The sequence below is a fragment of the Phasianus colchicus genome, chromosome 8 (genome assembly GCF_987193195.1).
Source record: "Phasianus colchicus chromosome 8, bPhaCol1.hap1.1, whole genome shotgun sequence".
NCBI lineage: Eukaryota > Metazoa > Chordata > Aves > Galliformes > Phasianidae > Phasianus > Phasianus colchicus.
The window spans coordinates 29736588-29755821 of NC_143443.1; the positions used below are offsets into that span (position 1 = coordinate 29736588).

General features: G+C 42.1%; 2 long non-coding RNA genes across 7 annotated transcripts in view; one reads left to right on the plus strand and one right to left on the minus strand.

Annotated features, from left to right (window-relative positions):
* Positions 1 to 761: 761 nt before the first annotated feature.
* Positions 762 to 17882, plus strand: LOC149917103 (uncharacterized). 3 transcript variants are annotated; one of them, XR_016468865.1, is made up of 3 exons: positions 762 to 2024; positions 2664 to 4064; positions 17566 to 17882. It is a non-coding gene; the product is annotated as an uncharacterized LOC149917103 (long non-coding RNA). The 3 variants fall into 3 exon arrangements; XR_016468863.1 differs by lacking the exon at positions 17566 to 17882 and adding an exon at positions 5864 to 6334; XR_016468864.1 differs by lacking the exon at positions 17566 to 17882 and adding an exon at positions 4264 to 4944.
* LOC116231592 (uncharacterized) overlaps positions 6488 to 19234 on the minus strand; it is a 44686-nt gene continuing 31939 nt past the window's right edge. For 2 of the 4 annotated variants that reach the window (XR_004167503.2, XR_016468861.1), the window contains exons 3-8: positions 17876 to 18094; positions 15932 to 16226; positions 13714 to 13909; positions 9485 to 9723; positions 8457 to 8489; positions 6488 to 8297 (exon numbers count right to left, since the gene is read on the minus strand). This is a non-coding gene — a long non-coding RNA (uncharacterized LOC116231592). The remainder of the gene's footprint in view (positions 8298 to 8456; positions 8490 to 9484; positions 9724 to 13713; positions 13910 to 15931; positions 16227 to 17875; positions 18095 to 19234) is intronic. The other 2 variants (XR_016468862.1, XR_004167502.2) reach the window with 2 other exon arrangements.

Sequence of the window (19234 nt, forward strand, 5' to 3'; positions counted from 1 at the left end):
CTCTGCACCACCAGGCTCAGCAGCAGCCTTGCAGCCCACTGAGCTCATTGGAAACCTGAGAAACTCATCTGATTTCTGCTTCTATGATTCTACCATTCTATAAGATGGAAGGATGAAGAAAAGAGAAAAAGAAAAAAAAAACAAAAACCAGAAGACACAATAGCCAGACCTGCACCATTTGGCCATTGTCTCTTCTCAGCCTGAGAAAGCCACTGCACTTCAGTCCCACTGCATGCAGTGGCTGTAGGTGCTGGAAGCTTTTTTAATAGAGAAGTAAACAATGCGAGTGAATGGATGCTGGAACCACAGCCAGCAGCCCTTATGCTGTGCCAACACATCCTTCAGCTCTGCAAGTAGTCCCATTGGTTTCAATAGGATTACTTGCAGGGTAAAGCCACTCAGCCTGAGGCAGGGAATCTGATCCCTTGTTTTCAGCTGAAGATGTAAACTCTGGGACAAAGATCATTTCGATTTCACAGAGGCTCAGCCTGGCTTTCGCTCAAGCTAGGGGAAAAGGTGACCCTTCTGTAAAGCAATATATTGCCAGAAAGCCATTTATCAGTCTAAAAAGGAGATTTAATATCAAGCTTACAGTCATATTTCATCAGCCTCATTTCAAAAATCATACTACAGATTAGTAAAGACAGACTTTCCTAGCAGGAAAGCAAAGAGACAGAGCTGGCCAGAGCTCTCCACAAGGCATTGGCAGGACCCCTCCTTTACCTCCCGAGCCTTAAGCATCAGCTGCATGTTCCCCTCCTCTTCTGGAAGCATTACTTTGTTCCATGGAAACTTGAGTACATAAGATATAAGAAACTCACCAGCTCTTTTTATGAGCATTGTAAGAGATGCCAGATGATTATCTGAGGCCTTCCCAACAAACCCACAGCTACGGGGGGAACACAAGGGAGGCTGGCAAGATAGGGAAATCCTGTGGCCAAAAAGCTTTTGGAGAGAGCAGTTTCTCCTCCCACTTGTAGAGACCACACTTAAATATTTGCGGTATCATAAATATGCTCTTCTAGTGTGTGCACTAATAGGTCTCTGGAATACATCTGGTGTTGGTGGCTCCGGACTGGCTTGGAGCAAGGTAAGGAGTGTCCGTGTGTGTACTGAGGGTGTGGGGCTCAGTGCTGCTTGGTTGGATCTCATCCTGCTGCCTGGGGTTAGAAAGTGCAGTTTTCTATCACTAACCTTCATTACTGTAGATAAAGCGTGATATATAAAGAGGATAAGCTGCTACCATAGGGATAAAACAAAACAGATTGCTAGATGCTGATAGGTTGTATGGCCACTTACACATGCATGAAATTGATAGAATATATTCTCAAAATTGATGATAAAAACGTAACTGGTAATGCTCTGCTTTCCCTCAAAATGCAGTGATTTTATTCTAACTGCATCCCATAAACAGCAGCATGAAGTCTTAGTTCCCTTCTTTAGGCATATTCAGCCTCTTTCTATGGAGAAGGAAACTTTGTTTGCCCATGCACTTGCTCTCTCTTGTGTTGATTGTAGCTTTAGAGAACTGCCTTCAGTCTCAAAAAACTGAGGTTTGGAAGAAAAATGAAGTGAAAGATGTGATAGGTTTTCCCTGTGCAGGTGCAGTGTAGGAAGATTTTAGTGACTTCCTTCTCGTCAAAAGTGTAAGTGAATTGCTGTGCCCTGAGTGTGAGAGCAGAAGTGATTTCTTCTCAGGTAAGTGTTAGGAGGTAGGAAAGAATTGCAACAACAATCAGCAGGGGCACTGAAGCGTGGGATCTGTGACCAAAAGTGAACCTGAGTCACAGAAACACCTTGTGTTTTTAGGACAGCTTTTATCAGAGAATTTTACCAACTCAGAGAGGCAGAGGTAAAAACACAAACTGGCACCTTGTCCAACTTCCCCCAGTGATGTCACAGACCCAAGGTCAGGGTTTGGCCCCACATGCTGGGCTTCCACGTCTGTTCCCTCACAAAGAGAGATTGAGCTCCACTGAATAGATGGTAACTGATGCACAGAGATCATGGGGACTTCATCCAAAGTAAGAAATTGAGCATATTAATGAAAAAGGACCCAAGAGTTTTGACTTTGCGTTCTAACCCTAAGGAAAACTTAATTTGGCACAAGCAGCTGCATGATCTTAGGGCTTCTGCACGAGCAGGGAGTAGTTTGCTTAATGAAATAATATCCCAGGCACACACGAAGAGCAATTACTTGCTCTCCTATAAACCCTCATGTATTCATCTAGAAAAAATGCTCATGACTCAGTCATCTGGGATGGTTCAAGCTGCTCACCCTGCAGCGGGAGGCGTAGGCATGGCAATGGTGAAGTTAAAAAGGAAGACACATGACCTCAATTACTCACAGGGAGTCAAATTATGATCTCAGATACAGCAGTATAAATCCAGAGTCATTCCCCCTGAAGTAATTGGCATGATACCGTATTTCTGTAACATACGGGAAATCAGAATGCGGTCTACAATCTCGGTATGTCTGTGGAGCTTTATGCAGAGAGGCTGTGCTCTCCAGCAATGCGTTGTTAGTTATGGAGGAAAAAAAAATTGGAAAGTGTACAAGGTAGGAAAATATACTGAGTTTCCCTGTAGCAAGAGCAATAATTTATTACCCAGTTTTGACAATGTACTTAACAGCAATTTCACTTTTTTTTTTCTTAAATCAGGTTTTCTCCACTTTTTATAAACAGAGTAAGTAACCGCTCTACAGAAAGACTTCGTAAGGGAATATCTGGTTGAACTCCTAACTTTGGTTCCTCATTTTTGCTTTGGATATCATAAATGATGGGAAAAGGAGGATTCTAGCAGAAGAAAGGTGAGGAAAATTAGGAACGTACGGATGTACAGCTAGAGGATGACTATCATCACAGGCCTAGAGTTAGAGACATTACGAGTTCTAAGGAAGGAATGATTAATGTAAGAGCTACAATGAACCATCCCAGTGGGACATCTGAAATTGTATGAAAATACTTCCATCAGCACAGAATAAAGGGGTGAGGGGTCTAAGAGCAGGAGATGGGATGCAGCACCACAGGAGACCAAACAGCAATGTGCCATAAATAGAACTTCTGTTTGTCCTTTCTGAGCTTTCAATAACTGCGATATTCCCAACCTCAAGGTTTGGAACTGATAGAGAAGGAGTTTACTGTATATACAAACATACATAGACATACAAATATTATGATATGTGTGTTTTAATGTTTTCTAATCCTCTAGAGGCAGTTCAAACACACATTACATTAAACTACAACTAAGTCACATCAGGACATGGAAAAGGATGCTCAAGGGATGCTCCCAAAAAGCAGCATGCAGGATTGCTGCAGGGCTGCCCCTCAGCAGCCTAGAATATCACACACTTCTCCGTGTGCACAGCAGTGCCTTGCAGGTATATCTCACAGCTCCAGGCTTGGCCTCCAGTCATTACCCAACTCAGATTCCTTCCTAGAAAGTGTTGGCACACACTGGATAGTTATAGATTTTAAGCATGCAGAAGGCACACACGTGCACCAGTGAAGTTACAAACCTTGTAGACTAAGGAAAGTGATACTGTATTACATGTATGAAAGCAAAGTAGGCATGTGTGAGTACACATGAAGTGTAAATATGTTTGAAATGTGATAGCATACATGCTCTGGAGTACAAAGCCAGGTCCAGGGGTATCATTATAGAGAACGTCAGAGTAGGTTATTAACAAACTGTTTGCATTGGCACTGCTGAAGTGTTGGATGCCTCTGCTTCTTCTCAGACAGAAGCACTGTGACAACTTGAAGTGTTTTTATGACAGATCCAAGAATAGTAAGCCTTTCTCAGCACAAAGCACTGCTGAACTTACAGCTTGCAATCAGTCAGTGTGTGAATGGGAGCTGTGTAACTGATGGATATCTGTATTTGCACCACTAAGTCCACAGCCATGAAGCTACCACCTTTCAGGTTTCTGCTGACAGAACAGCAAGAGAGGTGAACTGACACCCCTGCAGTACCCATCACCACCCAACTGAGCAAGGCATTGCTATGGTATTCCCAGATCAAACAACAGAAGAAAAACTGCTCACCTTTGAAGGCTGCAGGTAGGTAGAGATCTCCTGAAAGACAGCCTCACCTTCATTGCCAACCCTTAAATGAAGTCTGGGAAGGGGTGGATTCTGGCTTCACCCCTTCTGGTCACTCAGGTGCAGTGCATTGCATTGCACTGTATGCACCTGAGTTCCCCTGGGTTGGCCCTGCCCTCCACCAGGTGCTCAATCACTGCTTCAAGCCACAACTTAGGATTTCTGCTACACACTTGGCTGTGCAAAAAAAATCAGTGATCAGGAATTTCCACAGGAGGAACTCCCTAAGCCTGTCTGAGTTGTTGTCAGCTTGTCGCTGTGCTGATGGCATGTGAAATGGAAAGGAACTGAAAAGTCACGAGCTGTTACTTCTTAAAAATTCCTGGATGTAGGGATGCGGGACAGTTGAAATGCAGGTGGTGAGGGAGGAACAGCACTGATCCCTGATTCTGTTACAGAGGACCTGTCCCATGAGACTCGTGACACAAGCTGCCCAGAGCGGTGGTGGAATCGGTGTCTCTGAAGGTGTTCAAGAAACATGGAGATGTGGCACTGAGAGCTGTGGTTAGTGGGCATGGTGGGGACTTGGTGATCTTAGAGATCTTTTCCAACCTGAATGATTCTATGGCTCTGTGTGTCACAGTGCCTGCTGTGCATGGGCATTCCTGGAGGGAAATGGGTGGTATAGGGCATGTCATTGTGTGAGCTTTGGGCTGGCTGTAGGGATGAGGATGGAAGGCATGGCGTATGAGCAGCTGCTTTGTGGGATGAACATCTGCAGAGAAAGTTTTCCCTCAGGCCTGAAACTCCATCGTGAAGTGACAATTGGTCCATTGGCCAACCAGCCACATCAGCACAGATCTCCAGGGCAGACAGGAGCGGCTGGGTACATGGCATATTCATGAGATGAGGATGACTGGGAACATCTAAAAGACCCTGAGAAGTTAAACTGTCCCCTGTGAACTCTGAGAGGTCACTGACATCTGTGGGCTTACTGTTGGAAGCAGTCAAGCAGCATAAGACAGTCTTTACAAACAAGTGAGATGCTGGTCTTTAAGAACATTTAAGGAAAAGGGTTTTAGCAGTTATGTTTCATTGGGTATTTATTTAATGTGCCAGATCCAACAGGTGTAGGTAATTTGGAACGGCTGAGGACACATCAACTTGTGTAATGTTAAGGCAGTTACTCCAGAGAGGAAGGGGGGAAGTATTAGCATAACTATCTCCTCACACATTCTCTCTTGTCTTTGTATAACATCTGACATGCTTCAGGTCCCTGCCAGCAAAATAAAACAATGATCCTAACCCCATGGGTCTGTTATTGTTGATTTATAAAATACTTACAGCGAGTTCTGTTAAATGTGCCCCTCCACTGTGAGAAACACTTACTGAGCATACAGTGGTGCGACTGTGCTGTTGTTATTAGGTATAAAGGCATCTTCAAAATTTTTTTAGGCATTTCAACCACCTTAGGGAAACTCACCTAGAAATAAACATAGCTGGTCTAATGTATGTAAGAATGTAGTGGGCTGTTCTTCCACATTAAGAACAAATCTAATAGGGTGATAGAGCAAAGCCAAATGTCTCCAGAAAATTCCTTTATAATACATGATTGAATTATTGTTTTTCTATTAGGGCAGCCAAAACATTCAGAGTCCTTGACAATACAGGATGTGTGCTGTAAGTTTTTGCCACTAAGCTAGGCATACTGTATCTGGATATGTGCCCAGCTATTTGAGTATTTCCATTTGAATGATTTATTCATTTTCCAGAGAAAGACTACAGAAGTTATACAGAACTCTGCAAATTTCTTTCAGATCATACAAAAGAGCTAGGTGCCTGGCTGCCAAATGAATGAAATCTAAGGAATCCAGAGGCATTTACAGCAAAGCTGAGATTTTCCTAATGGACGCCTATAAGTTATGCTTGTGAAACTCCTAAATCTTTTCTCAATAGAAACTGGGCACTTAGCTCCCTTTCCAAATACTCATCTCAAGCCTGCATTCAAGTCCCTGAGTAAGTATCCTGACTTAGAAAAATATTGGCCCTGCAGCTGCAACCACATATGCTATGAGAAGCTGCTGAATAGCAAATGTGAAAATTGGATTATTTATTCATGTCTGAATGTGATCCTAGGAGCCTAACTTGAAATGCCTTTTAAAACCTAGAACCAGTACTTCTACCCATTGAAGCAGCACAGAACAAAGTGCTTTGCAAACATCTCAGCTCACGATGTGAAACTATTAATGCATCGATGTAGCAGAAACAAACTGAGAAATCAGTGTTCCAAAGTGATAGTTTAAGCTCTGTTCCTCTTTCCCAACCCCCACACCTCCTACAAGCTGTTGTTGTAATACACAGGAGTAGGAAGCCAAATAATTTGCATGTTTTGGGTTGGTTTGGGTTTTTTTTTTTTTTTGGAAGTACTTTGCATATTTCAGACACCTACCTGCACCGTCTCTCTGGGTTTGCAGCTATAAAATGTATATATTCATTATCTCACTTTGGGTTTTGGAAATATGGTAGTGACTTTGAGATATTCTGGAAACCAACAGGTAAGTAGTGACATAGCTATGTGCGAAAGGAGATGAGGAGGAGAACTCTGGGTTTTTCAAACTTTGCTTGGGAAACGGTGCTGTATATTAGTGTCAAGTCCTAACATTTTCTACAAGATCTTATGGCTCATTTGCTGTAGCACATCTTTCTCCCTTCTATCTTCTTCATAGGGGAGGGCAAGTATTTTTCTTCTGTGAATAAAATATTTGCCCTACAGAAGTAGTCTCAGGTCAAATTAGTCATATAGTTGCAGCTGAAAACTATTTTTGGCCTAGGTTTACAGCACTGAAGAGGATATCCAGATCCTTTACCAAGTATTTAAGGCACTCAGCCAAGATGTGGGAGATGCAGGTTCAGCTCTCTCTGGGGAAAGGCATTTGAATCCAGCCTCTGGGAGGTAACCATCGTCAGCATGTTGCTGTATAGGGAATGGTGGGATGAGAGAGAAAACACAAATCATTCAAGCAATTCGAAACTTGAACAGCATTGTGTCTCCATTGAGCTGTGGGTACTTCCTCAGCTCCCATTCTCCAGGGAATGTGGATGGGTGACTGCTGTGGCATCACATCAGTGCATGAGTAAGGTAACATTTGTTGAGTTTATTAATAACACAAAGCAAAAATCACCCAACTGGGTGCTTTCACCAGCTCTGTACATGGAAAAAATGTGACCTGCTAGTGGTGATGTTTCATTGTGTGTGCCTCATAACCTTGCTCCTCAGTTTTATCTGAAATCCAAAAGCTCTCCAGGTTAACTCATATTTTTGTGCAGGATCCTAAAGCCAGCTGAGCATTTATCATCCTTGAGGAATCCGGCCCGTAGAGGTTTAATTAATTTTTTTCATACACACATATAAACAGATTCAAGATGTTCTTGCTCAACCAGGGGATAAAGGGTTCTCCCAGTATCTCAGTTCTCAATCAGAAAAGCGGTCAGTTCCAACGTGCCAAGATTCTCCCAAAGCCTTAATTGCCATCATCTGTGTTTACTAACGTAGGCTTATAAGCATCCTGAAAAACAAGGACAATACCCTTTTCCATCATGAACTTAAAAATCCAGATAGTCCCAGGCTCGAGTTGTTTGTTAGATATGCCTGTAGCCTTGACTCCTCTGATATAGAAGATCCATACTTCAAAAGTAAAACTGGCCAGCTTCAGCCTGTTGCCCAACATCTCAGGAACAGAAATGTTAAAAGCCATAATTCCAGCTTGGAAAAGTACAGAGGATTAACTAGATCTCCCTTGTTCACTTAGGTTCTCAAAGTTCTCTTAGGTTCACTTTTCCTCTCAAGTTACCGCACCACGCTTTAAGACCTTGTGAAACAGGTTTCTCACTGTTAGTACCATGTGTGGGTGGATGCTAAAGAATCTTATCTCTAGTGAATCCTCATCTGATATAAAAATGAGCTACAACGTGATTGTATTCCATCTGAGGATTGGGCTGTACACAATACTACAATGCTGGAATCACACTATTAAAAATGAAGGCGGTGCCATGTAGCAGCTTTTGGGTGATCCAGCTTGGTTCCTTGGGAAACAAACTCAGCACCTGGAAAGAGCCACCACAATGCTTTTCTTTCCTCACAAAGCATCCTGAGCACCTCAGCTCGCTTCTACCTTCCTCCATGTCAGAGGGCAGCCTGTGTTCCCAGCAAAGTCCAACCAAGCTGACAAGCCTCTAAGTGATCTCATTGATCTTAAATAAGGAAAAATAATTTGGTTTAGGATTCAAAGAAGTGAAAAAATTCCATCCTCCCAACCTTCTCCACCAAAGCCCAGGTATTTAAATTGAGTGCAATTGCAACTGGACAAAAACAAAGTGATACAACCAAAACAAACTGAATAATTTGATTACCTGGGATCTCGGTCTTGTCATCGGGAATTCAGGCTAAAGAAGATGGGAAAGAAGTTACATTTCAGAAAGTTATTGATCTCCATGCTTTTCCCTTGCCCTCATCTTTGTGTCCTAAAGACTTTATGAAGTTATTATCTGAGGATTAAATACTTTTCTGACCAATTCTCTTTGAATTCTTTGAGGGACAAGTAGGTTCTTGCCTGTACAATATAGTATAGCTAGCCTACACAGTCTCACTTATGCTCTAATCATCAGTACAGAAACACAGCTGTATTTCAAGCTGAAAAAAATGTGCATCTAGGTTCTGATTTTCTGTTGTTCCTTTTTTTTCCACTTCTAATTTACGTGCATGCATGTCCACTCTTCAAAGATACCCAAATATATCAAAGTTTCCTCCACCGTATGACACCACAGAGTTGTGTACTTTAGAATTCTTACTTCTGAGAGCCTGGATCTTGTTAAAGCACTCCTCTCTGCTACTTTCCCTTGATATGCTAGTGGGGCATATGCTGTCCTTTGTTCTAAGGCTTCTTTTCATTTCTTGGCTGAATAAAAGCTTCCAACAATTATTACTATTACAACACAGAAGCATCCAGTTTACCAAGGATGCAAATACAATTCATTGTTAAGAGCAAGAGATGGGCATTGAGTGTTAGTGGGCATTATTAAAACTTGAATGATTTTAAAGACATTTAATTAGTCCTCAAAACATGAATTTGTTTCTAAACTTCAGGCAAGCTGGTATCTCTTATGTGATTGGCTATTATATTTCAGCCACTGCTGAAACGCATCACTCAATCCTCACTGTGCTGACATCCACTGTTCATTCTTCACCCACACTTCCATGCCAGACATCATCAGATGTGACAGACTGCCCCTCTGCTGCCATCACACGGCAACAAAATGTAATGAATATTCATGGAAAGGTTCAGCCTCCACTGCTGTACCTCTGCTAGCATGGGCCAACATGATAATAGTATAAAATAGGAGAAATTACATTCAGAGCCTTCCAGAATTTTCTTGCAAACCTGTGCAGTTTGTCAGCTTCCACTTTGCACTCAGGCAATGCAGACGAAGCCATGCTCTTGACAGGTGCTGGTCCTGATGACAGGGAACCAGGGGTACTGAGATGTCAGGAACAGCTGGAAGGGGTCTTCAGCAGGAGATCCAGAAGGACCATACATTTCCAGATGTGAGGAATCTCAAAATCTTTCCACGCAGGATGAACATAGATCCCAAGTTACCATACTTCTGGCATGTTTTACTGCTGAAAAGTAAACTTGCATTTGAGAATTTGGGATTTCTTTCCAGAGCTGTCTGGAGAAGGAGTTTATTCACAGATTGCTACAGCTATTAATAAATGTCATTAGTAATATTTTTTGCTTTATTAAGCAAAATAGCATGAAATCTTTCCTCATAAATTGTAACAGGAACTCCTCCTTGTACAGTCCTTTGGCTGACAAGGATTGTAGGTCTAATTATTGGAACATGTGCTTTAAAGTGTTTTAGTGTCATGTATTCCTTCAATTGTATTATACTGTAAGCCTGCTCTAGAAATAACACTATTAAAGTTTCCATTCAAAACAAAGATCAATCAAAGAGACAAGCAATTATTTCATTATCCTTAAGAAGCTCATAACATAATGAAAGGAATGTTAAAAATAAACGAAATGGGTGTTCTCAATTGAAAGATCAGTCATAATGACTCTACTCAGAGAGTAAAAAATTAACCAGAATTAAGTTTTTGCAGTTCTGAATACATCATGGATTCTCTGTTTCTAATGATTAAATAGGGAAAGCTTTCTCCAATATTAAACTAAGTGAAAATAATAACAGTTGTACTTGAGTAGAAGCATGGCAAAGATTAAAAGCCAGAGTTGCAGTCCTGCAGAGCAAAAAGGGTTGGATAACATTAGGTTTGACCAAGCCCTCTTAGAGACCTCAGCCCAGGGGCTCAAGGGCAGACCGAGATGATGGGCAGCAGCCTGAGGATGTGGGTCCCTTCCAGCTCAAGACATGCAGTGATCCTACGAGGTCAGATGTGAAAGGAAGCAGCAGCATGGAAGGACATCAGAGAACTCTTGTATTAGAAAAGTCTTCCCAAGAAATTGCAAGAAGAATAATCCAGATAGATAAGAAATGGAACACTGGAGCAGCTTTTCTCCCCTCTCAGCCATCCATCATTTTGGATGTCAGGGGAAAATTCTTTACAGAGAGAGTGGTGAGGTGCTGGAACAGGCTCCCCAGAGAGGCTGTGGATGCCCTGTCCATCCCTGGAGGTGTTCAAGGCCAGGTTGGATGGGGCCCTGGGCAGCCTGGTCTAGCATTAAATGAGGAGGTTGGTGGCCCTGCATGTGGCAGGGGGTTGGATCCTTGAGGTCCCTTCCAACCCTGGCAATTCTGTGATTCTGTGATCTACCCAAACCTGACTTGTGTGAATTGAAATGGGAAAGTCCAGCTGAGTCTTCTTTTGTTGAATACTAAATAGGCTATGGTACCACAGCGGTGGCAAAGACTACAGGGTTTCAACAGGTCTCAACTGAGCCTTGACTTCCAGAAACAAAATCCCACTTGGAGTTATCACATCCCAACATGGTGCCAATGTTGGTTTAACCAGTTTGTCGATCCACATAACCAGTTCACACTGCTTTAGTTGTATGAATGAGTATTAATTAGGTTGTCTTGTATATAGATGAGGCAGCTGACTATGTATCATGCTTTCTTCCTGACCCTTTGTACCCTTTTCTGCTGTTCCTTTCTCCCACGGAGGCCTTGTGGTAACAGTTCTTTTCACATGTTAAAACCGTTTTTACTATAACACAAAATACTATGTGTTTTCAAAGCTTAGTATGGAAGATATATTTCTAAGTCATGTTTCTTCTAGAGAACACTAAATGTTGGCCACAGACAGCAGTAGACTCAGGATTTGGTAGTTAACCAGTAAAAATACTAAACCAGGCAAAGCCTGTCATCACATAAGAGACAGCTTTCAACTTTGCTAAATGTCTTTCTACTCACAAAGTTAATGGAAACCAGTCACAATGATAAAATCTGTGACTGTCTTAAATAGAAAGAATTCTTGGTTCTTTGTGGTAGAAAAAAAGACTGGAATTTAAATTCTTGGGTTTTCCCTCCTCATTTTTAATTCCTTTCATTTGATTAAAAGACTTATAAAAAATGAACAGACCAATGAAGGGAGAAAACAGAAACGTACACTCAGTAAGATAAAAAACCAACCATTTGAAAGAGGCCCAAACCTTGCAATTATGAGAAATCCAACAGCCTTTAAACATGAGGACCAGAGCAGATAGAGAAGGTAAACAGAACCTGGGGCAAAACAGCAGGATTGTTACTGGAGGATGCCTGATAAAAACATGACAGGAGAAACCACCATGCAAACCACTTGCAGCTCAAGAATAAGAGCAGCAAACAGAGATTGGAGCTGCAGATAAGAACATGCAGAAACTTTCTGAGAGAAATCAAGGAGAAAAAAAATAAGGGCAATTTTTACATAAAGAGAAATCTCAGAGATCCGGATGTGCTAAAAGGCCAGCAGAAAGGAGACAAAAGAGACAAACCTGGAAGCTACGAAGTTCTGGATGAATGGCGAAGGACAGAAAACTGGAGGAAAGGAGAAAGAGCTGCAACATCTCTGCCTGACGAAAGAAGCTCTGGTTGTATGGCAGCATAGTGCTGCCACTGCAGCCTTAATGCAGGTGTTTTCTACTCTATTAAAAAAAAACCTACATCAGAATGACACGAATCATTCCCTGGAGGTAATGTTTCTCCACGTGTGAAAGTATATACCTAGCCACTTAGCTACTGGTTACCCGATTGCTAAACTGTTGAAGGTTGGAGAGATTAATTCTAGCATCTCTTGCTGCAGGTTTCAGTAAAGCTGAACATCTTTCTAGTTCTCTTATAAAGAATCAATACCACAATAAATGAAGACAGAAGGACTGCAAGCTACTGCAGTTGTAATTTCTCCTGTGAGAAGAGCCTAAGGAAGCCAAAACATCATCCAAAAACTATGGATACAAACCTGTAAAAACAGCATTCACTAAACATGCAGCTCATTCTCGCCCTTCCTCTTCCCCACTGCAAAAACTTTGTTTGCAATTTTGAGCAGAAATGTTAAAAAAAAAAATATTTACCTGTGAGAAAGTTTGAAATCTCACATATGAAAGTATATTGTCAAATGGCCAGGTGTAGAAGAGGTGCACAGGCACCTGTGCTGCAACAGAGCTCTTAAATGATTCCTCTTAAACACTTAAGCTAAGTAATCCCAGTTGATATGAAGCAGAACTGATAGTTTTTCTAGTTTTTAATAGTAATGGACAGTACATCGTTACTAAAACATAATATTTTTGCACCTGGGCTCTTTTATGATAGTGTTACTCCTGTGCAAAATTAAATGTCAGCAAAAGAAGAGCGATTCTAAAATGAAATTGTAAAGAACCGTATTATTATACTGAGGTAGTATGGTGATTTAATATGGTGAGTAGTCACACCTGAGTAATTAAAGAGTTTGTTTTCACAGGGAAGCACTAAGTTTACTGAAGCAAAAGAAAAGTATTTTGTTACAAATAGATTATCTAAGTGCTTTCACTCAACTTGGTGCAAACCTTCATATGGAAACTGGGATTTGACAGAAGTGTAGCTGGGGAAAAAAAAAAAAAAGAGGGGAAAAAAAAAAGGAAAAACAAATAAAAAGTGAAAGCAAGGTCCCTAAATACAACGTGCTGCAGATGATGTCCAGAGCAAAGTCCTTTTTCTGCAGCTGCAATAGGAGCCCAGCTCCTGGCTCTCCTGTTCCATGCAGGCCGCTGCAGGCAAGGAGCTGGGAGCAGGATTAGGAAGGCTCCCATTTCACACTATAGGTAGTCAGGGTGCTAGCAAGGCTGTTTGACACCCATCATCATTTATAGGCCTGGAGAGCTCTTTTTAAATTCTACTCAACAAATGTACAGCAGGTGCTTAAGGAATGCAGAAGAATGTCATACTTTCTCATCACATCAATGGGAACAGCTGGAAGGGGCCTAATTTCTGGACTACCTGCAGATTCATAAACTCATAATAGATATCCTAAGTGGAGTTCTGGGCTCTGCAGTGGAGGAGCCGTTGTCTTTCTGACCAGAACAATAGGTTTGAGCAGAACAAAATCTTGAAAGTATTTGGGAATCTCAGCCCCATAACAGCAGAAAAGCTCAATATCTATAGATAGGTGAAGAAAAAGAGCGTTCACAGCCCATGTTACCTGCCCATGCCTCAGCTTCCCATACCCAGATCACTCAAATTGGCTTTCAGACCACAAGAACAACATTCCTGTAGAATATTTTTCCATTTTGTCCTCAAAAAATGAGTTTCTTGTAACTTTTGTTGCTTCCTTGTTTTCCTTCAGTGCAGCATCCTTTCAATATTGCCTTGCAGATTTTTTGCACTCTATTCATTAGCTAGAAGGGTGAAAAAGAGAATTAGAAATAAAGCAAAAATAAGGATCTGTTCCCAAAGCCAGTGAAAACAATGACAGTCAAAGGAACTGGCACTGACCAAACATTTTATTTTCCTCAGGAGAATAAATGATCCTAGCCAAAGTTTCAGAGCATGAAGATCCTAGTAATTCATTCAACACAACAAAACAAAAATTGACATTGCTTTTTGGTTCTTACTCCTTGCTAACTGTGGCACTCACCTCATTATGTTTGAGCAGAAGAGTGATCATTATTGCATTAACTGAGCACAGCGAGGTCTTTCATCTTTCTATGGGATTTCAGGCTGACTACTGTACATACAGTTTCTGACTGCTGAAAGCTGAGGGTAACTCCTTAAGATCTTTTTTTCCCCTAACTTTGGAAATTATAAACAGAAGAGCCTGTGATGTAAAGACACACAGAAGGAAATGATCTGAGGAGCCTTTAATAAGTTAAATAGGTTCGGCGTAATGTACGTTCATGTCTTCATTAATTTAGTGGATGATTTTCAAAAGAATGAGCCTCTCTTTCACTGGGGCAGGCAAAGTGCAGCTAAATTCACCCCCTGCTGATGTGCTGTGGGTAAAATCATCCAGAAATCACTTAATCTGAAAGGAAAAAATCCTCTTAGGTATTTTCCCAAAGACTCCTTGAATAGGCTCAGCGTAGGCAATCGTACATGGGAGAAAGCAGTTTAGCTGGAGATTTTCCTACAGCACAACTCCTGCATTTCCTCATTTCCCCTTGCCTGCAAGCAATGGATCTGTCCTCTCCAGCTCTGAGAAGTCTTTTAGGGGCTGCTATATGACATTTTAAAGCTGTTATTTTGTCTGGGCACCTCACATGGAACATCACATCGGTCTGTGCCCCAAGTAGCATGCAGCTGGAATTCAGACTCTGTAAATCAAGTCAGAGGAAATCTCAGGAGAGGGAACTGTCACTCAGGGTCACGTCAATGAAAAAAAGAACAGCTTTTAAGAAGCGGGCACGTTTCAGCCCATTAGTGACCAAAAAAAACCTGCTCATTAGGATCTGACTGAATGTCAAGAACATCTCTGTTTCCATCCTGTCTGCTTCACAGCACTCATTCATCAACAGAGAGCCTCCACGCGCCAACTGACAGCATCCACAGCAAACAGGGAAAAACAGAGTGACTGCACACTGCAGCCCAATGGCTCACCCAGCACCCTGTCTGCTGCAAAGGATGGGCTGAGGCTGCAAGAGGCAGCTTGGAGATGTCAAAAACTTAGGTAAAAAAAAAAACTGTATATACACACGTACTGCTATGAAAATAACCCACCTCACTTTAGCTGAGGACAGTTTTATGCAAAAGAACAGTTGCTCAAATACTTTTTGGGGGGAAACCATTCAAGTTCTGGGAAATGGCTATCTTTCCACCTTACTAGCTCTAGGAGAGCCGCTGGTTCAACTAGAGGTTGAGACTGGGGAAGCTTTCATTCATGAGTGCTGTATCATGGAGAGAATCCTCCGGATAGGGCACTTCAATATCCTTGTTCTGCTTTGAGCATATAAAAGAATTCACAAGAATTATCTTAGTATGAACTTTTGTCTCACTGGTGAGCTAACTGCTGTGAACTTGTTGCTAAACATTACTCTTACTTCATGCAATCTACTTCTTTACTGGGAGCCTGCTATCAGCCACAGATTTCAGCTTCCAATTAGCAAATTTACTCTTACAGGTCTTTTTTTTTTCCCCCCTTCTGATGCCATCTAAAATAACCTGACTAAAAGGAAACACATTCCGGTATTGATTATCCATGCAGCTTGCAACTAGCATTACAACTTCTTTGTTTTCATTGTATGCTTGACCTCTGCATTTGAACGCTCACATCACTTCGTACTTGACTTCCATGTTTCTGGTTTCTTACTCTGTTAAAGTGACCAACAGTAGTTTGTAACAAACACAGGAGAGCCCCCCATACACATCCTTGCTAGATGACAGAAAGACAAAGCTCTCTGGCCTGATGTGATACTTTAACTTACATGAATTGACTTCATTTTTTGGCCTGGGTTGGTCAAGTATTACACCATATTGAGAAAGAGTTTGTACCATTAGTGGCTTATTTGCTGCTGTAAAATCCAGATCTGCTGACAGGAATACGAGTGCCATGGATTGGTCAGCAAGTTGGTATTAAACTTCAGTAGTGAAGGACAGAATATCCTTCCTCCTCTCCCAGTCTGTGAGCAATGTTGCTGATCCACATCCATTAATGTTTTTGCTACCATCCTCTAGCAATGTGGGAAAACAAAAGACAGACTCTTCATGTCAACAAGAAATCTGGAAAAAATACAAAAACAGGGTTTCATAATCAAATGTTTGCCCTTATACAGCATAAAGCTGCAGCAAAGAAAATGAAATATATATGTGATTCCCCTGCAGTAAACATAGTTCCAGTGTGAAAAACAGTATCAATATACACAGGGATCATCTACATGTCACTGTAACTGCATGCTGCAATTGAAAAGCAAACAGCTTTTAGAACACACTGAGAAAAACTCTAATTTTAGGCACAGAGAGCATGTGTTCACACTGCCACATGATGGATGCATAATAGTGTGCTCCAGACAACCAACCTTAAAATATCTGAGACCTTATTGTGTTATTGGTGTTTATAGTTTGTACTGCAGTCAAGCCTTAAAAGCCCTGAGGCCTCAATTGTGCTGTGGATGGCATAAACAGAGTAAAAAAAAAAAAAGACAGTCCTTGTCCCATAGATACTGCAGACTGAATGAAACCTTGTCCATCACCTTCCCTCCAGCCTTATAGCTCTTCTCTACCTTAGATCTCCAGCTTCTCCTAGGTAAGAATAATATGCCACCAGCATGTCTGGATGGCACTGGTTCTTGAATGGTTGGTGAACAAACAAAATACACTGAGATCTGTTCATCTTTTTTTCTTTAGAGAGTGGACTCCAATGGTGTTTTTTTTGGAGTATTTACACTGGGATTGTTTTTTTGGAACCCACAGAAATATAAATCGTAGTAACTCACAAATTTTATTATCTGTGCTGTTGTGTAATTCCATTGTAATTCTCTGGAATTCTATTGAAATTCTTTGCACAGATGCCTCTGTCCTTCGCTGGATCTGGCCAAGAATTGAATGCGGGTTGATGAGGAGTCTTAATATGATAGAGGAATGTGTCCATCAACACTATTGTGATTCTAAGCAGCCAGATTCTTCTTCAGTTCCTTTCTCAAAAGCTGTGGCACTGAATGAACCAACAATGGAGTCAAGCACATCAAAAAATTTACTTGCTTCTGATTCTATCTGACTAGCAAAATAACCTTCTCTCATGAATTTTCTGCTGTTATTTTTAAGAAAGTAAGAAACTTAGTGCTATGGATTAGTTAGGCTTCTAATTTTTATTTTCTCTTACAGAACCAGCTGAGAATTAGTTGATATCAGCTGCGTTTCTGCCTTTTTCATAACTCTGAGCACTCGGGGGCTCTCTTAGCAAGTGATTTGACATGCCCACCATTCCCAGCCTTCCAGGAGCCTGCCCACTTCTGCTTTTTCCCACTGGTCTCCTTAGAGCTGCTCACTGAGCCTCTTGCCAGACTCAGCTGCAAGAAAGCTTCTTCCAGGTGGAATCTCACAGTTTTACCATTTCCTGCAGGCCTCAACTCCATCTTGAGCGTGAACATCCTGACATGATATTTGTGGCTGATTCTGGTCCCATGCTATCTACAAGGAAGCAACCATCCCAGATGTTACAGGAGGAGCCTGGGCTTGCAGACAGGACAAACAGTGCAGGAGCATGGTGATGCACAACTTCTGGTTCTTCATCACTCCAAATTCATGCTGAAGAAAACTGTTGAGGTCTATGAACCAACTCAGTGCCATGATCTCTCATCCCAAGGGATGTTACAGCAAAAAGCCATTGGTACCTGTATGGTGCAGATGTTCTGAGTTTGGTAATTACTCACCAAGAAGACTAAGGATCAGGTAGTCACCTCAGTTGCGTCTACTTTGTCACAACCCCTGAGGGCTGTCCCCAAGTCTCCGGAGCAGAGAAATGCAGCTGGTGGCCTGCAGTTCCAGCTGACAGTTCCCAGCTTGCAGTACTGGTGTTCCGAAGCAGGCAGAGACTACAGGAACATTAATTCTCCATTACAGATGTCATCCTGGGATGTCTTACCAAGAACCTAAAAAAAAAAATCTAGGCATGAGTGTTCTCTTGCTAAATCTAACCCAAAGCTTACAATGGTCACCAACTGTGAGCTGGGTACACATCTGTTCCTCTGGATTAGCTGCAGCCTCCCCTCACTCTATGTCAGATCCCACAGACCAGCCAGGCCCATGCCTCCAGCCCAATCTATGGGTCTAAACTCAGCTGCTAGTGCTGCTCTTACTTATGCTGGGCTTCTGCCACTGCCCACTCATTTACTGAAGCAGCCTGCGAGTTGCTCAAACCCACAAGAGATGTCTCTGTTTCTCTACTCAGCCCCATCGTGATCAATTGTTCCCACCACTCTGCGATTTCTGCAGAACGTGTGCCAGTTTTGTTTCCAAGAATGCAACAACACCAACGTTTCTCAATTATTCAGATAGGTTTTAGCTTGTCATCATCTTCCATTCACTTGAACTGTGCACCATCACCCTACCTCAGCTCACTGCTGTGCTAACACAGGCTGTGTGAAATTGCTCCCCATTGCAGCACAAAGGAGCAGGATGCTGTTGCCCTGCCATGTGTGGCGATGCTGCACTCCTCTGCATCTGGTTTCTAAACAAATCCTCTACAACAGACCAATCTGTTAAACCTTTGAGAGCCTCATTTCCAGGTTTCAACAACATTCTCTTCAGAAGTGAGCACTTCATGGAGTTCATTTAAGGTTGTCGAAGCCACAACTTGCTGTCAGCACTATTTACCACTTCAGTGACTCAGCTAAGGCCTCAGCTGCTGCAAGCTAGCTCAGCACTAATTGCAGAGCCTTCCTGATTTACATCAACCTCTGCCAAGCTGACAGCTGTCCTCCACTGCCTCCCAGTAGCTGTCTGCATACACATTTGCTGCAGACAGCACAAAAGCAGATTTTCTCCTGCCACCCCTGTCCAGGCCATGTGTTTACACTGGAGCAGCCAAGCACAATAGATGCCCCATGTTATGCAGTCAGCTGGACCCTGCAGCCTGCTTGGTGCAGTACTTAGGGCTGCCTTTCAGAATCAAATCTGGGATATTTCCTCAGTCTTCCTTCCTTTATGGGCTCTGATCCCTTACCTCTCTGCATGCCCTCAACTTTGTTTGGCAGCTGGACAGAGGGAACAGAACTCTCTTGTCCCAAACA